Raw genomic sequence first — 8,901 nt, forward strand, 5'->3', positions numbered from 1 at the left:
AGCATGTCGCAGGATTCAGTCATTGGCGCAATTTGGCGCAAATGGCGCAGCAGTTCCACCACTGAACTCCCCATTCGTCACCTTCAAAATCCACATATTCACACGACAAGTAGCCTAAGTATATTTGTAAAGCCTAATTTTTCGGTCGAAATTGTTACCGGGCTGTCTAACATCGAAACAGAGTTTAATTCATTTTAGTTTAGGAGTTGATTTTCTTTCTGCTGTAGTGACGGCGGCGCGACGTGGGCAGAACATGGGAATATGGAAATCCGTCTGGCGGCGACAGGGCATTCACTCACGATGCCAAGCAATCCATAATCCAATCCAGACGAGGTGCGTTTGTTCGTATTTTTGTGCGTGTGCGGGAAGTTTTGTTTGCTGAAGTGTCTGTGACACATATTATTTGTGTTACAAGCCATGTGTCGAGGTGCGAGAGATGCTTCCTAGTTTCTTGAAATGGAATTTGGGTGCACCTGGCAACATATCGTGTTGCTCTGTTTACCACGAACTGGCAACTACGCAATGCACTGCACTACGAACATCAGTTACAGATGAAGCAAACAGCATGAGTCGCCTGTCTTCAGGTAAGCGATGAGCTTTTTAACGCACACTGCATGTGATCGAACATGTAAACGTTCTCAGAAATTTCGTGTTCTGATATCTAATGCGCACTTCCTGTTCATGGTGCCGGTGTGGCTGGTGTGTCATAATGCCGAAGGAGATCGAAAGCTTGAGCTGCAGGGAGCTCGAAAACACTGCAGTATGAGTGCATTACAACCCACAAAGATTTCCAACTTCTATCCTTCAATAATACTGTCCTGAAGGTCGCATATTGAACTCCGTGGGCAGCGCGAACCTATGAGCGACTGTATTCACGAGTAAGTCACATGTGTCCTTGTCGAACGATGTTAAAATTTGGGCGCCCAAAACTGGTTTGGTCCTGCAATAGAGTCGTTAAAAACTGCAGTACAGGGCGCAGCACATAAAAAGGCTATACGGTACACGACTCTGAACTGGAGAAAACCAATACAGGCAATTTTGTAATTGTCAGTGTGCTGTGTCCTGAGTCACGTTTTTATGTATTGCCCTGTGCATAAGGTTAGCGTAGGTTTTTAGCGATATTGAGTGTTCTTGATTGTCGATTCAGTGAAAAGTAAAACAATTTTGGGTTCTAAAAGAACACAGCATGTGTAGTAATGTACAAGGTGTGGGCAGGTAAACTGCAGTTACTCTCAGGTACATGTAGAAATGACAATGCACACACACTGTACTGTAACCGGTTACCTATTTGCCTAAACTATATTTTATGTACATCTGTGTAGACGATGCAGATACACTGCGTATCGCCAGTTTGCAAGGTGAGTATGGCACAAGCTTGGGAAAAAACAAGATCATGGTTATCCTAGCCTGTGCAGTGAAGAGGGTCTGGCAAGCCTTTCCCACAGAAAATGCCACAGGCTTCAAGTACCCAAGATCCTAACTGGGGGTACCTCTTCGCACAGCTCGTCTATCACATTTAAAATAATTCAGCATCTGTATTTAGGATGATCTATAGCTCTCAGGATGATGCATGGTTCATGTGTTCAACATGTTGTGTTGAAACACAACACTAGTCCTTTTTAATGAGTCTTGCGGAACGATAGATGAGCACTCCTTTCGTGACATTGTGTACCATTGCTACAGTGAACAATTTCTTGAGCAAGACTGATGAACGAACAAAAAATAGAGTCTTGTCTTCCTAATATGTATGTTCCTTGTAACTTCCGTATTTGTTAAGTGACCCATGTTGATGTCCCCCCTCATGTAATGCCTGCAATGGCCTTTGAGATATATTCATAAATAAATAAATATCAAAACCGGAAAAAGATGTAACACGTATCCTCTCTTTGTGTGAATGATACATAGACATTCTCAGAAGATTTGTACATAGTCACACTTTGCCTCATTTTGCATAAAGCCTAGTTCCACATCTTACATCATCTCCACATCTTCAACCTCCAAAGCAGTACAAGGCTAAAGTAATCAGCTACTACATAAAAAGAAGGAGGGGAGGAAAACAAATGCTGGTACATCTATAATTCGAAGAAACCCTGGTACTTTCACGGGGCTACTCACGGCTCAGTGCTGGATCAGATCCCGATGGAAAACAGCTTTTCTGAGCCTCAGTGATAGATTCCCTTGATTGCACTGACTGTGAGGCACATCTCATTGGCTTGGTGGCAAGTGGGCTTGCGTCTGATAGTAAGATTTGGAAGAAAGGGAGCAAGGAACATCTCTCTACGGTCTTAAGAAGGATATCAACGTTACCTGTCAAGGTACAGCATTTCATGTTGCTTTCAGTAAGTACAACACTCCTCATAGCAGTTACCATTCGTGTTGGGAAAGCATGCTGAAGTTAGCTCAGGCAGTGCATCCAGAACTGTGAATCGGGTTCATAGAGAGCACCTGGTGAGAGGGACAGCAACAGTGTCCAGTAAAGACTCTCCAGGAATTTTGTGCAGGTTTGGGGGTCACACCTTTTAATAGTGTTGATGGAAAGCAGGGTGTGTGAAACACTGACTTCTGGTAGATGAATTCTTGTTATTTATAACCAGGTACCCGTGTTCTAGTAATCTAGAAAAAGCCTTGGCTCTCTTGGAGGAAATTGCTAATGAATCTGAGTGTCTTTTGTGGAAACAGGTTGTAACTGCCTTTCTATCCACCCTTCTTAGTTGCCCTAGCAAAAGCAAATATGTAATGCTGTACACCATATCTGATGCTAGCACACTAATTGCTTTGAGTGTTCTCAGGCTTCTGAAATGGAGCTACCTCGTACATACGCCGTGCCATGTCGGCAAGAACATAAATCGGACTGCCTTTACTTTTTAAATTGGCCCTTCAGTGTTTCATGTGACTGCAAGAATGGCACCCCCAAAACAATAGGCAACAAGAATGATTTCTGCAATGTATTGAGCTTTGTAAAACAACAACTTTATTTGAAAATATATTCCAAAAGCCAGGTGACAACCTCATAATGTAGTGTCCTTTACTGCAAACACCGCTCAACACAATGAATAAAAACAGAGTGTAAACGTTTTGTCGCCTATCCGGGTGGCATCATCAGTACAACAGAGGCCAAAGATGAGCACATCAGCCTATCTAAGAGGGAATCTTACACATCCGATAGGGGGCCACGGTATGTATTACAGGCTGAAGCATCACGCCTGATAAAGCAGGATTCTAAGAACTTTCTAGGGCCCCATCGCTAGTCATGAGCAAAGGTTACTGCACCATCAAAATCTATGTCCCTTAGGACAGCAGTGGTAGACTGATTCGGTCCTGTTTAGTTAAGCTAAGCATTAGTAGCCCTGGCAACTGGCTCTTTTAGTCTTGTCCCAAGTCTTTTGTCTATCTCGCCAATGTAGGTTGCATCACATTCTATGCACTCAACTTGATGTGCACAGTCAAAATGCCTGATGGGCAGAGTGCCCTCCAAATAGTATATGAAATACATTGGATGAAAGGAATGAGGACCACCGATTTGACTCCTTTGATGTTGTTTTTTATTGTTCTCTGTTGGAGGGATGATGCCACCTGGATAGGCAATGAAACGTTTACTCTCTTTATTCTTAATTGTTGTGTTAAGCCAGTGTTCTGAGTAAAGCATTTTACATTATGAACTTTGTTTGAATGATGATTAGTGGCGAGCTTCATACCCTGGGCCACTACTCCAACAATTGCTTGTGGTAGTCTGGCGAAATGGAATGACGAGCCTTGTAGACAATTTACTTGGCAATATATTTATTTATCTCTCATAGGTTGAAGAACCCAGTGTGGTGTTACATAACAGAGGGGCACGTAATTATACAAGACCGATCACCAAAAGGCCTTGCTTTTGACTAGATTAAAATGTGAAGCGATTGTAATATAACAAATGCTGCATGGTGGCGATATGATAGGTTCTCCTCACGAGTTGTCGCCACAGTTACGGTTAGTTGAGAAACTGCATATCCAGGTAGCAGAATCAAATTTTAATTAGGCTACTTTGGCCAACACGCGAGCGTAGAGCACAGTGTCAAAAGGCCTTACAAAATAAAAAGAATACTACATCCACGTGGACCCAGAAATCAAGACAGTTTGAAATGCTGTGAACGAATTCCACTACGTTAGTTTTGCCTGAATACCCTTTTCTAAAGCCATGCTGGAATTTAAAAAAAGAAATTGACAGAGTCAACTTGGTTGGAGTCAACGTGGTAGTACATGATGTGCGCCATTAGTTTACAGGGAACCCTAAAAAGTGGAGCTGGTTAATAGATAGAAGGAGCATAGTTGTCACCTCTTCTGAAGACAGGAATAAGCTTGAGACCTATGTCCTCGACTCACACACATACTAAGAACCTTTGACACAGATTAACGTATCTTCATTCCAGCTCTTTCACTTTCAGATGTTCATCTCTGTTGAGTGGTCTGTCATTCTTGTAATACAGATTGGAATTGAAATGCAGGTGCATAAGGGATGCTCTGAAAGAAAAGTGTTTGGTTTTAGTCCTCTTAATGTTTCTGAAAACGAAAACAAACTTCACGGTGACTATTCTTCTGAAATGAGCAATTCCAGGATGACAGCAAAAAAATATATCTTGCCATATCATTATATCCACCTGGCACTTCAATTGAATAATGGCAGTTGAAGATGACGATGATTCAATTTAATGACGCATAAGCAACTCGGGCTATAGTGTGCCAAAACCATGGTAAAACTGTGACTTGTTAAATATCAGACGATTATACTAAAATAATATACTTTGTTGGTTGGTAAATTGAGATATAGACAAAAACATGATATGATAAAAATAAGCAATTGAAGAAAAGGCAATTGTTGGCTTTGTGTGACTGATGTCGAGTTTGCCACACTACGTGTTGAATAATAATGTATGCTGATACGCTGTAGCATATAAAGTACAATCATACACACGCTCAATATGTGGTGGATATGTGAAACCAATATACACATACTTACATTTCAAACTTTCTTGAAAAAGGCAGTCCAAGTCTGTCGGATTTGCCAGACTCTATACAAAGCCAGTAAGCACAGTGTGGAATGACTGATTCATCTTTCGAAGGCAGAGGTGCAGCTACCACGACGCTTCGTCATCTCAATGCTTCGGAGCGGCATAGCCTAGTAAGAAGCCATCAGAAGGATCTCATAACGATAACTTGGTCGAAAAAGTGGAGGGTTCTGTGGGATATGTAAGAAAGCATGCGCGTTACACAACAGCTACGAGAATGATCGACTGCACCTGCATGGTTTTCAGTACGTAGACTTGGAACTGAAAAATAAATGTGCTAACCATACTACATGCTTGATACTACTTTTCCGTCAGGACCACATGAGAGCACATTTGTTTTTTTTAGTTGAAGGTATCATCAGGTCCCCATGCTCCTTTGAGATGCAGCCGACAGAAGTTCGCTGAGGCGAGTGACTGCCGTTGCGGTTCGTCGCTTCGCAGCAGATCAAGAACAGTACACAGCAACGATAGGTGAAACGTTCAGAATATGATGACCAACTCCAACACCAACCCAATGACCCGAACAAAGAGGATGAACCGGGAGTCACACAAGTTCGCAGTTCGCAACCTCGGCATACGGCATCCATTACAGCTGACCGGATACGGAAGCATATATCGAACGCCGTGTACAGATTGAAAAGAAAATCGTAGAAACTGTTGCAGGTGATAAATGCAGGGTATATTTTTCTTTTTGAGGCTCTGTAACAAAAACATATTAACGTAGAAATGCCATTTCATGAAGGAAATTGACAGGTATTGCGTGACCACGTGACGCGTTTGAGCCAATTGTGGGTGTTCCGAGTGGCCCCCGTGTTGACATCATCTTGATGGTGGGCCGGGGTGGATATTCTATATAAACGTATGTTTTCTCGGTTTGACGCTAGGCGTGCTGCACTCGGATGAAGTCGAATGTTTAAAATTCGAGTTTAGAGAAACCGTGGGGTTTTAATGCGTGAATTTTCGCATGGAGAGTCCTTGTTGGGTGCTTTATCGACTACAAGTACGAAAGAGCTCCCACAGTTTCTGGTCAGAGTCCCTTTAAACAGTAGAAGACTCAGTACGCCCCCCTGTGGGACTCCACATGTGAGAGCATGATTATCGCTTGCACCGTTCTCCGTCCTCATGTAAACAGACCTGCCCTGGATGTAGTCAGCAATCCACCGTAAAGCACGCCCTTGGATGCGTTGAGTGAAGAGGTCGTGGAGCACGTGACTGTGGCTGACCGTATCGTATGCTCTTTTAATATCCAGAAAAACTGCTGCAGTTGTCCGGCCTTGAGCGCGCTCATGTTCTACATACGTGACCAAGTCCAGCACACTATCCATTGTACATCTGCCTTTACGAAACCGCGACATGGAGTCAGGGAAAACGCAATGCGCTTCTAGGAGCCACTCCAACCGACTCAGGACCATTTTTTCCATGATCTTGCACACACAGCTGGAGAGACTGATGGGACGAAACGAGTTGACGTCACGAGGGGACTTTCCGGGTTTGAGTAGAGGAACCACTCTAGAGACTTTCCATGACGCTGGTAGATTGCCTTCAGCCCAACTGGAGTTCATGATATGCAGTAAGGTCGTCTGAGCAGTTGGGTCCAAGTTAACCACATGTCTATATGTAACACCATCAGGACCTGGCAATGACTGGCGAGCCCTTGATTTCAATGCAGCCTGGAGTTCCGCAAGGCTGAAGTCGAAGTCAAGTGCTTCGCACTGCGCATTGCGAGTAAAGCACGTGGTGTCCGTGACCTCTTTCACAGATGTTTGATGCACGCTAGTTGCAGATGCCACTGACGGTTTAGCAAGTGACATGCAGAATTCATTAGCCACCGCCTTCTCGTCCGTATTTCGATAGATAGCCAATGCTCTAAACGGGTATGTCTGGGTAGTCGGCGTCCCAAGCATTCTAATGATCTGCCATACTCTCGTTGTAGGTGTGAAAGGAGTCAAAGTAGAGCAAAAGGTTCTCCACTGTTGCTGCGACAACCTTTGAAGATGACGGCGGATGACCCTCTGTAAGCGGCATGCTTCGCGATAGTCGGCACGGTTTCCAGACCTACGGAACCTCCTTTCAGCCCTGCGCCGTATCGCCCGCAGTCTCTCATATTACGCGTCCACCTGACGATACGTGTCGGGAACTGTGACAACTTTGGTTGCAGCCTCAGCTGTGGCCTTCACCGCAGCTGGGAATTTATCATTTTTGTTTGTAAAGTATGTATAAAAGATATGCAAAATTATGTTTGTAATTATATTAACATTATCTTCTCACTGACATATTCATACACATTACTTCTGTAATGTTAGTTTAGGTCTGCTGTACAAGTATGCACAGGTCGTAATTTGCCTGGAGCACGTTTTGAAATTGTGCACCACCCCTGCATCGCACACATGGGTCCTCAAGGCAAGCAAAAGATAATGATGATGATGCTTATCGTAGCATTTTTTTTTTTTTTTCGCTCCCCCAGTGAAAAAATAGTTCCGACGCCACTGGCTCCAACCGACGATCTCTGACCAACAGCCTCTAACCCCTTCACTTGAGCTGCAAGGGCCACCAGACGACTTGATTACACCTGCTCCCTCGCCAGGAAAAATGTGTTTTACTCAGCCACCTGATGCACAGGAATCTCCAATTCCTACAATGCCCACATGTACAACAAGAAAAAGGCAGCCTCCAGCTTACTTGAGAGACTGACACAAGTTGTGATACTTAGGACTCTGTTAATGTACGAACTGTAGTCTCCTATTGGTTTTAGTATATCTTGTTCTTTGAAATGCTTATGTAAACATATGCATGTCCCAGTCTAGCAACGTTGTGCTCTCCTGCCAGCCGCATGTACCGATGCGTTTACGCACCAACGATGTACGCCAGGATTCAGTTCTCTGTTTGCCTCTCGCAGGGCACAGACGTGTGGCTCCTCACTGGTGGATGGTGTGCGTCAATTCTGGTGGATTTTATGTCGAGCAGACTTGCGATGAGGACTGTTTTTGACTGAGTGCTGTATACATGGAAATACTTTGATACCTCTTTTCCACTTTGTTCAAGTGTATTTTCTTTAGGTCTACTCTAATTATACGTGCCTTCCTGTGCTTGCTTTCCTTTGTTGTCTAGTAGTCGTGCGAGCCTGTATTTTTTTTCTCGTGTGGCAGTACTCATTGAGCAGTGCCCTGACGTGCCCCATCTCGTTCTGTCTAATGATGCAAGCTGACGCATCCTTTCCTTTGTTGACGCATCTGGATGGTCGCTCTGTATTTTTTTCCTTTTTGACAAGAAAGATTCTTCTTGAAGCAGTATCACTCTTTTCTGTTCTGTCCGGAAAGCTAAATCCCGCATTGTAGATATTTTCCCGAAGAGTCTCCACTGGCTTAAAAATGTTGTTGAAAAATGTAAATGTTCAGGTCTTCCCATTAAGTTCGTCCTGAAGGACCACAAACCAGAGATGCTTGTAATCCGTGCTTGTAATCCACAAACCAGAAGTGCTTGCCGTGTTGTAATCAGTGAACGTGGTATGTTGCAAAGGGTTGTATCTTATCTACAAAAGGGAATAAAATAAGTATTTAAAGAGATTGAAACATTTACTTTACTAAAAACAAGCTTTCGGATGGAGTCCTGGAGGCCCGATGGAGCCCTTCATCAGGTTTCCGTCCTTCATCGCACCTGATGAAAGACGGACTCCGTCCGAAAGCTTGCTTTTAGTAAAATAAATGTTTCAATCCCTTTAAATACTTATTTTATTCACTTGTGAGTGTTACACTTCTCGCTTTTTTTACCTGTTAGTTTCCTACAAAAGGGACTCAGATCTCTCATGTTGCCAGCCTCCCTCTCCCTAAAAACTCACATGAATTGATTGAGTGCATAA

General features: G+C 43.6%; 1 long non-coding RNA gene across 1 annotated transcript; it reads left to right on the forward strand.

The window, feature by feature from the left end:
- Positions 1 to 333: 333 nt before the first annotated feature.
- LOC135388417 (uncharacterized) lies at positions 334 to 8,614 on the forward strand. Its single transcript, XR_010421353.1, has 2 exons — positions 334 to 878; positions 1,323 to 8,614. It is a non-coding gene; the product is annotated as an uncharacterized LOC135388417 (long non-coding RNA).
- Positions 8,615 to 8,901: the final 287 nt, after the last annotated feature.

The sequence above is a fragment of the Ornithodoros turicata genome, chromosome 3 (assembly GCF_037126465.1).
Source record: "Ornithodoros turicata isolate Travis chromosome 3, ASM3712646v1, whole genome shotgun sequence".
Taxonomy (NCBI): Eukaryota; Metazoa; Arthropoda; class Arachnida; order Ixodida; family Argasidae; genus Ornithodoros; species Ornithodoros turicata.